Below are 12,297 nucleotides of genomic sequence, written 5' to 3' on the forward strand. Positions count from 1 at the left end.
TGCTTGATGGATGGGCTGTTCAGTGTTTGCGCGATACTAATTTTCGACATGATTTTTTTTACATTCAGCGCTCTTTTTCTGTTACTTTCTATTTATACTCTGCCCAGTTTTGTATATGAAGAGTGAACAATGTTTAAGCGATGCGATGTGTTCAATTCTTATGCAGCAACTCTATCACCCAGTGTGTGCCGGATACAAAATCATCTCAGGCTGGGCTTTCACGCAGCCTTAGGGCATTTTGTTGCCGCTTAAATCGGTCGCTTAGGGCGTGGTATTAATAAAGCCAAGAGCGCGGGCCCGATCCCCGTATGGGCCATGCCAATTTTTCATAATTTTTATTCGGTTTTTAGTAACTTTTACAATCAAACCTTCATAACGAAACAAATCCACACGGAATCCCAAGGGATGGGAATTATTTGGAAAAACAGCCATTGCTTCTTTGCCGACGGTGGGCAGAGCACAACTTTCTGTTTATAACGTGTTTCTTGCTTTGCTGAGAACCGATGAATTGGAGACCTGTTCCCGTCAATGTTTAAAAGCAGAACAGACAGACAGAACGGTTCTGTCGCCCTTGATGGGCAAAAGGCTGCAGTTCCGGACAAAAACACCAAATGAAATGTTCACACGGTACCGAGAGCGAAAATTCCCGGAAAAAGGAGAGAATGAAATGGATTTCAGTGGATGCCTAGCCGCACTTAACGCTGTGATTGCGCGGACATGTCTTTGGTGATCTCCACAAAAACTGCCATTTGCTGGGAACAGCTTTCCCTGGCGCGAATATGATGAGAATTTCGAAACAGCAAGGAGGAAAGACTGGGTTGGTCTGTATTGCTGGCACAAACATTTGCAGCAGCTTCCCTGGTGGTCTAGTGGTTAGGATTCGGCGCTCTCACCGCCGCGGCCCGGGTTCGATTCCCGCTCAGGAAACATTGCATTTGCGGTGCTTACAGCTCACCTCGCTGTTGTTGCCCCAATCATCAGCAGCGCGTCGTGAGACAACAGACACTTCTGTTTTAAAGTCTGCACTAAATGACAAGATCTCGCTCAACAAGTGGAACTACAATTGCTGAAAGACAACGTAAATTTTGCCAATCATGGCTTTCTTTCGTCTTCCAGGTACCTATTTGCTCCACATCACTCGAGCTTATCATCAATCAAAGCATTGCCACTGTGGAAATATTCAGCATTTTAAACTTTGCAAAGTGTGCAAGACTGGAATTTGGGAATGCCTGGACCAGGGGCACTGATAACTTATCCTTGAGCATTCATTTGGCCTGGGCCTCTTCTATATTGCACATTGGCTCACTGCGTGTCAACGTTTAGCGTTCACAGGCGATTTGCAAGATCTGAATTTCCCGGCAGAGAATTCCTGGAGTATTTGATCGAACCGAGATACACCATCACTAACGTTAAATCTCTCCTTGATTCGCGACTCTTATCTCTTTTTCATCATATCACTGCTGAGGACTGAACCTGCTTTAATTTCACCTTGGTAGGGGTCAGTGCGGCTCAATAGGACGTCGGCCCGTCTCCCTTTCACAACCCATCGGTGCCGAGAACAGAACGGGGAATTTTACTGACATGTTATGTTCTGAAACAGTTATAAACTCTCCAGTATATTTCACTGTGTCTTCAACACTGTGAGATCTAGCCTGGTGTGCAATCTTTGTGTCTTTATGTACAATTCAGCAGAACATTAAATGAACGTATGGAACTCCAATTGCTGATTGACACTGTACGGTTTGCCAACATTTAAGTACAGTGTGAGAACAATCACAATGATCATTATTCTTCCATGTACGTTCTTGCGCGGCATCACCCTAACAAACCGAGCTGGTCACAGCCCGGCTATCAGTCAATTCATTGCCAGTGCGGAAAAATGCACATTTTCAACTTAGCAACGTGCACAATACCGGAATAAGAGAGTGCCTGGATCGTGGGCAGTGATAAATTAACATGAGCATTAAGATTTTCAATATCATTATACATTACATGAACACATCCGGAGCTCCGAGATGTGTTTGGGAGCCATTGCCCCGAAATGAGGACTGAGTGTGCGGGGCAATTCCTTCCGGGGTTTAAGTTTTATTTCAAAAAGGTGTGAGAAAGTTTTGCTTCGTTTTCTGTCGGGCCGAAATAGCTCAGTTGGGAGAGCGTTAGACTGAAGATTTAAAGATCCCTGGTTCAATCCCGGGTTTCTGCAATACCTGGTGATTTTGCGTTTCCTTCATTTTAAGGGGAGCAGTCGGTTTGATCTCGAGACAGTGCTTGAGGGATGGGCTGTTCAGTGTTTGCGCGATACTAATTTTCGACATGATTTTTTTTACATTCAGCGCTCTTTTTCTGTTACTTTCTATTTATACTCTGCCCAGTTTTGTATATGAAGAGTGAACAATGTTTAAGCGATGCGATGTGTTCAATTTTTATGCAGTAACTCTATCACCCAGTGTGTGCCGGATACAAAATCATCTCAGGCTGGTCTTTCACGCAGCCTTTGGGCATTTTGTTGCCGCTTAAATCGGTCGCTTAGGGCGTGGTATTAATAAAGCCAAGAGCGCGGGCCCGATCCCCGTATGGGCCATGCCAATTTTTCATAATTTTTATTCGGTTTTTAGTAACTTTTACAATCAAACCTTCATAACGAAACAAATCCACACGGAATCCCAAGGGATGGGAATTATTTGGAAAAACAGCCATTGCTTCTTTGCCGACGGTGTGCAGAGCACAACTTTCTGTTTATAACGTGTTTCTTGCTTTGCTGAGAACCGATGCACTGGAGACCTGTTCCCGTCAATGTTTAAAAGCAGAACAGACAGACAGAACGGTTCTGTCGCCCTTGATGGGCAAAAGGCTGCAGTTCAGGACAAAAACACCAAATGAAATGTTCACACGGCACCGAGAGTGAAAATTCCCGGGAAAAGGAGAGAATGAAATGGATTTCAGTGGATACCTAGCCGCACTTAACGCTGTGATTGCGCGGACATGTCTTTGGTGTTCTCCACAAAAACTGCCATTTGCTGCGAACAGTTTTCCCTGGCGCGAATGTGATGAGAATTTCGAAACAGCAAGGAGGAAAGACTGGGTTGGTCTGTTTGCTGGTACAGATGTTTGTAGCAGCTTCCCTGGTGGTCTAGTGGTTAGGATTCGGCGCTCTCACCGCCGCGGCCCGGGTTCGATTCCCGGTCAGGGAACATTGTATTTGCGGTGCTTGCAGCTCACCTCGCTGTTGTTGCCCCAATCATCAGCAGCGTGTCGTGAGACAACAGACACTTCTGTTTTAAAGTCTGCACTAAATGACAAGATCTCGCTCAACAAGTGGAACTACAATTGCTGAAAGACAACGTAAATTTTGCCAATCATGGCTTTCTTTCGTCTTCCAGGTACCTATTTGCGCCACATCACTCGAGCTTATCATCAATCAAAGCATTGCCACTGTGGAAATATTCAGCATTTTAAACTTTGCAAAGTGTGCAAGACTGGAATCAGGGAATGCCTGGACCATGGGCATTGATCACTTATCCTTGAGCATTCATTTGGCCTGGGCCCCTTCTATATTGCACATTGGCTCACTGCGTGTCAATGTTTAGCGTTCACAGGCGATTTGCAAGATCTGAATTTCCCGGCAGAGAATTCCTGGAGTTTTTGATCGAACCGAGATTCACCATCACTGACGTTAAATCTCTCCTTGATTCGCGACTCTTATCTCTCTTCATCATATCACTGCTAAGGACTGAACCTGCTTTAATTTCACCTTGGCTCGGGGTCAGTGCGGCTCAATAGGACTTCGGCCCGTCTCCCTTTCACAACCCATCGGTGCCGAGAACAGAACGGGGAATTTTACTGACATGTTATGTTCTGAAACAGTTATAAACTCTCCAGTATATTTCACTGTGTCTTCAACACTGTGAGATCTAGCCTGGTGTGCAATCTTTGTGTCTTTATGAACAATTCAGCAGAACATTAAATGAACATATGGAACTACAATTGCTGATTGACACTGTACGGTTTGCCAACATTTAAGTACAGTGTGAGAACAATCACAATGATCATTATTCTTCCATGTACGTTCTTGCGCGGCATCACCCTAACAAACCGAGCTGGTCACAGCCCGGCTATCAGTCAATTCATTGCCAGTGCGGAAAAATGCACATTTTCAACTTAGCAATGTGCACAATACCGGAATCAGAGAGTGCCTGGATCGTGGGCAGTGATAAATTAACATGAGCATTAAGATTTTCAATATCATTATACATTACATGAACACATCTGGAGCTCCGAGATGTGTTTGGGAGCCATTGCCCCGAAATGAGGACTGAGTGTGCGGGGCAATTCGTTCCGGGGTTTAAGTTTTATTTCAAAAAGGTGTGAGAAAATTTTGCTTCGTTTTCTCTCGGGCCGAAGTAGCTCAGTTGGGAGAGCGTTAGACTGAAGATCTAAAGATCCCTGGTTCAATCCTGGGTTTCTGCAATATCTGGTGATTTTGCATTTCCTTCATTTTAAGGGTAGTCGCCGGTTTGATATCGAGACAGTGCTTGAGGGATGGGCTGTTCAGCGTTTGCGTGATACTAATTTTCGACATGAATTTTTTTAGATTCAGCGCTCTTTTTCTGTTACTTTCTATTTATACTCTGCCCAGTTTTGTATATGAAGAGTGAACAATGTTTAAGCGATGCGATGTGTTCAATTCTTATGCAGTAACTCTATCACCCAGTGTGTGCCGGATACAAAATCATCTCAGTCTGGGCTTTCACGCTGCCCGAGGGAATTTTGTTGCCGGTTAAATCGGTCGCTTAGGGCGTGGTATTAATAAAGCCAAGAGCGCGGGCCCGATCCCCGTATGGGCCATCCCAATTTTTCATAACTTTTATTCGGTTTTTAGTAACTTTTACAATCAAACCTTCATAACGAAACAAATCCACACGGAATCCCAAGGGATGGGAATTATTTGGAATAACAGCCAATGCTTCTTTGCCGAAGGTGTGCAGAGCACAACTTTCTGTTTATAACGTGTTTCTTGCTTTGCTGAGAACCGATGCACTGGAGACCTGTTCCCGTCAATGTTTAAAAGCAGAACAGACAGAGAGAACGGTTCTGTCGCCCTTGATGGGTAAAAGGCTGCAGTTCAGGACAAAAACACCAAATGAAATGTTCACACGGTACCGAGAGTGAAAATTCCCGGGAAAAGGAGAGAATGAAATGGATTTCAGTGGATGCCTAGCCGCACTTAACGCTGTGATTGCGCGGACATGTCTTTGGTGTTCTCCACAAAAACTGCCATTTGCTGCGAACAGTTTTCCCTGACGCGAATGTGATGAGAATTTCGAAACAGCAAGGAGGAAAGACTGGGTTGGTCTGTTTGCTGGCACAGACGTTTGCAGCAGCTTCCCTGGTGGTCTAGTGGTTAGGATTCGGCGCTCTCACCGCCGCGGCCCGGGTTCGATTCCCGGTCAGGGAACATTGTATTTGCGGTGCTTGCAGCTCACCTCGCTGTTGTTGCCCCAATCATCAGCAGCGCGTCGTGAGACAACAGACACTTCTGTTTTAAAGTCTGCACTAAATGACAAGATCTCGCTCAACAAGTGGAACTACAATTGCTGAAAGACAACGTAAATTTTGCCAATCATGGCTTTCTTTCATCATTCGAGCTTATCATCAATCAAAGCATTGCCACTGTGGAAATATTCAGCATTTTAAACTTTGCAAAGTGTGCAAGACTGGAATCAGGGAATGCCTGGACCATGGGCACTGATAACTTATCCTTGAGCATTCATTTGGCCTGGGCCCCTTCTATATTGCACATTGGCTCACTGCGTGTCAATGTTTAGCGTTCACAGGCGATTTGCAAGATCTGAATTTCCCGGCAGAGAATTCCTGGAGTATTTGATCGAACCGAGATTCACCATCACTAACGTTAAATCTCTCCTTGATTCGCGACTCTTATCTCTCTTCATCATATCACTGCTAAGGACTGAACCTGCTTTAATTTCACCTTGGCTCGGGGTCAGTGCGGCTCAATAGGACGTCGGCCCGTCTCCCTTTCACAACCCATCGGTGCCGAGAACAGAACGGGGAATTTTACTGACATGTTATGTTCTGAAACAGTTATAAACTCTCCAGTATATTTCACTGTGTCTTCAACACTGTGAGATCTAGCCTGGTGTGCAATCTTTGTGTCTTTATGAACACTTGAGCAGAACATTAAATGAACATATGGAACTACAATTGCTGATTGACACTGTACGGTTTGCCAAAATTTAAGTGCAGTGTGAGAACAATCACAATGATCATTATTCTTCCATGTTCGTTCTTGCGCGGAATCACCCTAACAAATCGTGCTGATCACAGCCCGGCTATCAGTCAATTCATTGCCAGTTCGGAAAAATGCACATTTTCAACTTAGCAACTTGCACAATACCGGAATCAGAGAGTGCCTGGATCGTGGGCAGTGATAAATTAACATGAGCATTAAGATTTTCAATATCATTATACATTACATGAACACATCCGGAGCTCCGAGATGTGTTTGGGAGCCATTGCCCCGAAATGAGGACTGAGTGTGCGGGGCAATTCCTTCCGGGGTTTAAGTTTTCTTTCAAAAAGGTGTGAGAAAGTATTGCTTCGTTTTCTGTCGAGCTGAAATAGCTCAGTTGGGAGAGCGTTAGACTGAAGATCTAAAGCTCCCTGGTTGAATCCCGGGTTTCGGCAATATCTGGTCATTTTGCGTTTCCTTCATTTTAAGGGGAGTCGCTGGTTTGATATCGAGACAGTGCTTGATGGATGGGCTGTTCAGCATTTGCGTGATACTAATTTTCGACATGATTTTTTTTAGATTCAGCGCTCTTTTTCTGTTACTTTCTATTTATACTCTGCCCAGTTTTGTATATGAAGAGTGAACAATGTTTAAGCGATGCGATGTGTTCAATTGTTATGCAGTAACTCTATCACCCAGTGTGTGCCGGATACAAAATCATCTCAGGCTGGGCTTTCACGCAGACTTCGGGCATTTTGTTGCCGCTTAAATCGGTCGCTTAGGGCGTGGTATTAATAAAGCCAAGAGCGCGGGCCCGATCCCCGTATGGGCCATCCCAATTTTTCATAATTTTTATTAGGTTTTTAGTAACTTTTACAATCAAACCTTCATAACGAAACAAATCCACACGGAATCCCAAGGGATGGGAATTATTTGGATTAACAGCCATTGCTTCTTTGCCGAAGGTGTGCAGAGCACAACTTTCTGTTTATAACGTGTTTCTTGCTTTGCTGAGAACCGATGCACTGGAGACCTGTTCCCGTCAATGTTTAAAAGCAGAACAGACAGACAGAACGGTTCTGTCGCCCTTGATGGGTAAAAGGCTGCAGTTCAGGACAAAAACACCAAATGAAATGTTCACACGGTACCGAGAGTGAAAATTCCCGGGAAAAGGAGAGAATGAAATGGATTTCAGTGGATGCCTAGCCGCACTTAACGCTGTGATTGCGCGGACATGTCTTTGGTGATCTCCACAAAAACTGCCATTTGCTGCGAACAGTTTTCCCTGGCGCGAATGTGATGAGAATTTCGAAACAGCAAGGAGGAAAGACTGGGTTGGTCTGTTTGCTGGTACAGACGTTTGCAGCAGCTTCCCTGGTGGTCTAGTGGTTAGGATTCGGCGCTCTCACCGCCGCGGCCCGGGTTCGATTCCCGGTCAGGGAACATTGTATTTGCGGTGCTTGCAGCTCACCTCGCTGTTGTTTCCCCAATCATCAGCAGCGCGTCGTGAGACAACAGACACTTCTGTTTTAAAGTCTGCACTAAATGACAAGATCTCGCTCAACAAGTGGAACTACAATTGCTGAAAGACAACGTAAATTTTGCCAATCATGGCTTTCTTTCGTCTTCCAGGTACCTATTTGCGCCACATCACTCGAGCTTATCATCAATCAAAGCATTGCCACTGTGGAAATATTCAGCATTTTAAACTTCACAAAGTGTGCAAGACTGGAATCAGGGAATGCCTGGACCATGGGCACTGAACACTTATCCTTGAGCATTCATTTGGCCTGGGCCCCTTCTATATTGCACATTGGCTCACTGCGTGTTAATGTTTAGCGTTCACAGGCGATTTGCAAGATCTGAATTTCCCGGCAGAGAATTCCTGGAGTTTTTGATCGAACCGAGATTCACCATCACTGACGTTAAATCTCTCCTTGATTCGCGACTCTTATCTCTCTTCATCATATCACTGCTAAGGACTGAACCTGCTTTAATTTCACCTTGGTCGGGGTCAGTGCGGCTCAATAGGACTTCGGCCCGTCTCCCTTTCACAACCCATCGGTGCCGAGAACAGAGCGGGGAATTTTACTGACATGTTATGTTCTGAAACAGTTATAAACTCTCCAGTATATTTCACTGTGTCTTCAACACTGTGAGATCTAGCCTGGTGTGCAATCTTTGTGTCTATATGAACAATTCAGCAGAACATTAAATGAACATATGGAACTACAATTGCTGATTGACACTGTACGGTTTGCCAACATTTAAGTACAGTGTGAGAACAATCACAATGATCATTATTCTTCCATGTACGTTCTTGCGCGGCATCACCCTAACAAACCGAGCTGGTCACAGCCCGACTATCAGTCAATTCATTGCCAGTGCGGAAAAATGCACATTTTCAACTTAGCAATGTGCACAATACCGGAATCAGAGAGTGCCTGGATCGTGGGCAGTGATAAATTAAAATGAGCATTAAGATTTTTAATATCATTATACATTACATGAACACATCCGGAGCTCCGAGATGTGTTTGGGAGCCATTGCCCCGAAATGAGGACTGAGTGTGCGGGGCAATTCCTTCCGAGGTTTAAGTTTTATTTCAAAAAGGTGTGAGAAAATTTTGCTTCGTTTTATGTCGGGCCGAAATAGCTCAGTTGGGAGAGCGTTAGACTGAAGATTTAAAGATCCCTGGTTCAATCTCTGGTTTCTGCAATATCTGGTGATTTTGCGTTTCCTTCATTTTAAGGGGAGCAGCCGGTTTGATCTCGAGACAGTGCTTGATGGATGGGCTGTTCAGTGTTTGCGCGATACTAATTTTCGACATGATTTTTTTTACATTCAGCGCTCTTTTTCTGTTACTTTCTATTTATACTCTGCCCAGTTTTGTATATGAAGAGTGAACAATGTTTAAGCGATGCGATGTGTTCAATTCTTATGCAGCAACTCTATCACCCAGTGTGTGCCGGATACAAAATCATCTCAGGCTGGGCTTTCACGCAGCCTTAGGGCATTTTGTTGCCGCTTAAATCGGTCGCTTAGGGCGTGGTATTAATAAAGCCAAGAGCGCGGGCCCGATCCCCGTATGGGCCATGCCAATTTTTCATAATTTTTATTCGGTTTTTAGTAACTTTTACAATCAAACCTTCATAACGAAACAAATCCACACGGAATCCCAAGGGATGGGAATTATTTGGAAAAACAGCCATTGCTTCTTTGCCGACGGTGGGCAGAGCACAACTTTCTGTTTATAACGTGTTTCTTGCTTTGCTGAGAACCGATGAATTGGAGACCTGTTCCCGTCAATGTTTAAAAGCAGAACAGACAGACAGAACGGTTCTGTCGCCCTTGATGGGCAAAAGGCTGCAGTTCCGGACAAAAACACCAAATGAAATGTTCACACGGTACCGAGAGCGAAAATTCCCGGAAAAAGGAGAGAATGAAATGGATTTCAGTGGATGCCTAGCCGCACTTAACGCTGTGATTGCGCGGACATGTCTTTGGTGATCTCCACAAAAACTGCCATTTGCTGGGAACAGCTTTCCCTGGCGCGAATATGATGAGAATTTCGAAACAGCAAGGAGGAAAGACTGGGTTGGTCTGTATTGCTGGCACAAACATTTGCAGCAGCTTCCCTGGTGGTCTAGTGGTTAGGATTCGGCGCTCTCACCGCCGCGGCCCGGGTTCGATTCCCGCTCAGGAAACATTGCATTTGCGGTGCTTACAGCTCACCTCGCTGTTGTTGCCCCAATCATCAGCAGCGCGTCGTGAGACAACAGACACTTCTGTTTTAAAGTCTGCACTAAATGACAAGATCTCGCTCAACAAGTGGAACTACAATTGCTGAAAGACAACGTAAATTTTGCCAATCATGGCTTTCTTTCGTCTTCCAGGTACCTATTTGCTCCACATCACTCGAGCTTATCATCAATCAAAGCATTGCCACTGTGGAAATATTCAGCATTTTAAACTTTGCAAAGTGTGCAAGACTGGAATTTGGGAATGCCTGGACCAGGGGCACTGATAACTTATCCTTGAGCATTCATTTGGCCTGGGCCTCTTCTATATTGCACATTGGCTCACTGCGTGTCAACGTTTAGCGTTCACAGGCGATTTGCAAGATCTGAATTTCCCGGCAGAGAATTCCTGGAGTATTTGATCGAACCGAGATACACCATCACTAACGTTAAATCTCTCCTTGATTCGCGACTCTTATCTCTTTTTCATCATATCACTGCTGAGGACTGAACCTGCTTTAATTTCACCTTGGTAGGGGTCAGTGCGGCTCAATAGGACGTCGGCCCGTCTCCCTTTCACAACCCATCGGTGCCGAGAACAGAACGGGGAATTTTACTGACATGTTATGTTCTGAAACAGTTATAAACTCTCCAGTATATTTCACTGTGTCTTCAACACTGTGAGATCTAGCCTGGTGTGCAATCTTTGTGTCTTTATGTACAATTCAGCAGAACATTAAATGAACGTATGGAACTCCAATTGCTGATTGACACTGTACGGTTTGCCAACATTTAAGTACAGTGTGAGAACAATCACAATGATCATTATTCTTCCATGTACGTTCTTGCGCGGCATCACCCTAACAAACCGAGCTGGTCACAGCCCGGCTATCAGTCAATTCATTGCCAGTGCGGAAAAATGCACATTTTCAACTTAGCAACGTGCACAATACCGGAATAAGAGAGTGCCTGGATCGTGGGCAGTGATAAATTAACATGAGCATTAAGATTTTCAATATCATTATACATTACATGAACACATCCGGAGCTCCGAGATGTGTTTGGGAGCCATTGCCCCGAAATGAGGACTGAGTGTGCGGGGCAATTCCTTCCGGGGTTTAAGTTTTATTTCAAAAAGGTGTGAGAAAGTTTTGCTTCGTTTTCTGTCGGGCCGAAATAGCTCAGTTGGGAGAGCGTTAGACTGAAGATTTAAAGATCCCTGGTTCAATCCCGGGTTTCTGCAATACCTGGTGATTTTGCGTTTCCTTCATTTTAAGGGGAGCAGTCGGTTTGATCTCGAGACAGTGCTTGAGGGATGGGCTGTTCAGTGTTTGCGCGATACTAATTTTCGACATGATTTTTTTTACATTCAGCGCTCTTTTTCTGTTACTTTCTATTTATACTCTGCCCAGTTTTGTATATGAAGAGTGAACAATGTTTAAGCGATGCGATGTGTTCAATTTTTATGCAGTAACTCTATCACCCAGTGTGTGCCGGATACAAAATCATCTCAGGCTGGTCTTTCACGCAGCCTTTGGGCATTTTGTTGCCGCTTAAATCGGTCGCTTAGGGCGTGGTATTAATAAAGCCAAGAGCGCGGGCCCGATCCCCGTATGGGCCATGCCAATTTTTCATAATTTTTATTCGGTTTTTAGTAACTTTTACAATCAAACCTTCATAACGAAACAAATCCACACGGAATCCCAAGGGATGGGAATTATTTGGAAAAACAGCCATTGCTTCTTTGCCGACGGTGTGCAGAGCACAACTTTCTGTTTATAACGTGTTTCTTGCTTTGCTGAGAACCGATGCACTGGAGACCTGTTCCCGTCAATGTTTAAAAGCAGAACAGACAGACAGAACGGTTCTGTCGCCCTTGATGGGCAAAAGGCTGCAGTTCAGGACAAAAACACCAAATGAAATGTTCACACGGCACCGAGAGTGAAAATTCCCGGGAAAAGGAGAGAATGAAATGGATTTCAGTGGATACCTAGCCGCACTTAACGCTGTGATTGCGCGGACATGTCTTTGGTGTTCTCCACAAAAACTGCCATTTGCTGCGAACAGTTTTCCCTGGCGCGAATGTGATGAGAATTTCGAAACAGCAAGGAGGAAAGACTGGGTTGGTCTGTTTGCTGGTACAGATGTTTGTAGCAGCTTCCCTGGTGGTCTAGTGGTTAGGATTCGGCGCTCTCACCGCCGCGGCCCGGGTTCGATTCCCGGTCAGGGAACATTGTATTTGCGGTGCTTGCAGCTCACCTCGCTGTTGTTGCCCCAATCATCAGCAGCGTGTCGTGAGACAACAGA

At 44.9% G+C, this 12,297-nt stretch overlaps 11 non-coding genes across 11 annotated transcripts; all 11 read left to right on the forward strand.

Moving 5' to 3' along the window:
* Positions 1-855: 855 nt before the first annotated feature.
* On the forward strand, positions 856-927 carry trnae-cuc (transfer RNA glutamic acid (anticodon CUC)). The gene has a single exon. It is a non-coding gene; the product is annotated as a tRNA-Glu (tRNA).
* Positions 928-2,130: 1,203 nt separating this feature from the next.
* Positions 2,131-2,203, forward strand: trnaf-gaa (transfer RNA phenylalanine (anticodon GAA)). Its single transcript has one exon. It is a non-coding gene; the product is annotated as a tRNA-Phe (tRNA).
* Positions 2,204-3,119: 916 nt separating this feature from the next.
* trnae-cuc (transfer RNA glutamic acid (anticodon CUC)) lies at positions 3,120-3,191 on the forward strand. Its single transcript has one exon. It is a non-coding gene; the product is annotated as a tRNA-Glu (tRNA).
* Positions 3,192-4,394: 1,203 nt separating this feature from the next.
* Positions 4,395-4,467, forward strand: trnaf-gaa (transfer RNA phenylalanine (anticodon GAA)). Its single transcript has one exon. It is a non-coding gene; the product is annotated as a tRNA-Phe (tRNA).
* Positions 4,468-5,383: 916 nt separating this feature from the next.
* On the forward strand, positions 5,384-5,455 carry trnae-cuc (transfer RNA glutamic acid (anticodon CUC)). Its single transcript has one exon. It is a non-coding gene; the product is annotated as a tRNA-Glu (tRNA).
* A 1,177-nt stretch (positions 5,456-6,632) lies between these two features.
* Positions 6,633-6,705, forward strand: trnaf-gaa (transfer RNA phenylalanine (anticodon GAA)). The gene has a single exon. It is a non-coding gene; the product is annotated as a tRNA-Phe (tRNA).
* A 916-nt stretch (positions 6,706-7,621) lies between these two features.
* Positions 7,622-7,693, forward strand: trnae-cuc (transfer RNA glutamic acid (anticodon CUC)). The gene has a single exon. It is a non-coding gene; the product is annotated as a tRNA-Glu (tRNA).
* A 1,202-nt stretch (positions 7,694-8,895) lies between these two features.
* On the forward strand, positions 8,896-8,968 carry trnaf-gaa (transfer RNA phenylalanine (anticodon GAA)). The gene has a single exon. It is a non-coding gene; the product is annotated as a tRNA-Phe (tRNA).
* A 917-nt stretch (positions 8,969-9,885) lies between these two features.
* Positions 9,886-9,957, forward strand: trnae-cuc (transfer RNA glutamic acid (anticodon CUC)). Its single transcript has one exon. It is a non-coding gene; the product is annotated as a tRNA-Glu (tRNA).
* Positions 9,958-11,160: 1,203 nt separating this feature from the next.
* Positions 11,161-11,233, forward strand: trnaf-gaa (transfer RNA phenylalanine (anticodon GAA)). Its single transcript has one exon. It is a non-coding gene; the product is annotated as a tRNA-Phe (tRNA).
* A 916-nt stretch (positions 11,234-12,149) lies between these two features.
* trnae-cuc (transfer RNA glutamic acid (anticodon CUC)) lies at positions 12,150-12,221 on the forward strand. Its single transcript has one exon. It is a non-coding gene; the product is annotated as a tRNA-Glu (tRNA).
* Positions 12,222-12,297: the final 76 nt, after the last annotated feature.

This window comes from Pristiophorus japonicus, unplaced genomic scaffold, assembly GCF_044704955.1.
Source record: "Pristiophorus japonicus isolate sPriJap1 unplaced genomic scaffold, sPriJap1.hap1 HAP1_SCAFFOLD_718, whole genome shotgun sequence".
NCBI classification, from domain to species: Eukaryota; Metazoa; Chordata; class Chondrichthyes; family Pristiophoridae; genus Pristiophorus; species Pristiophorus japonicus.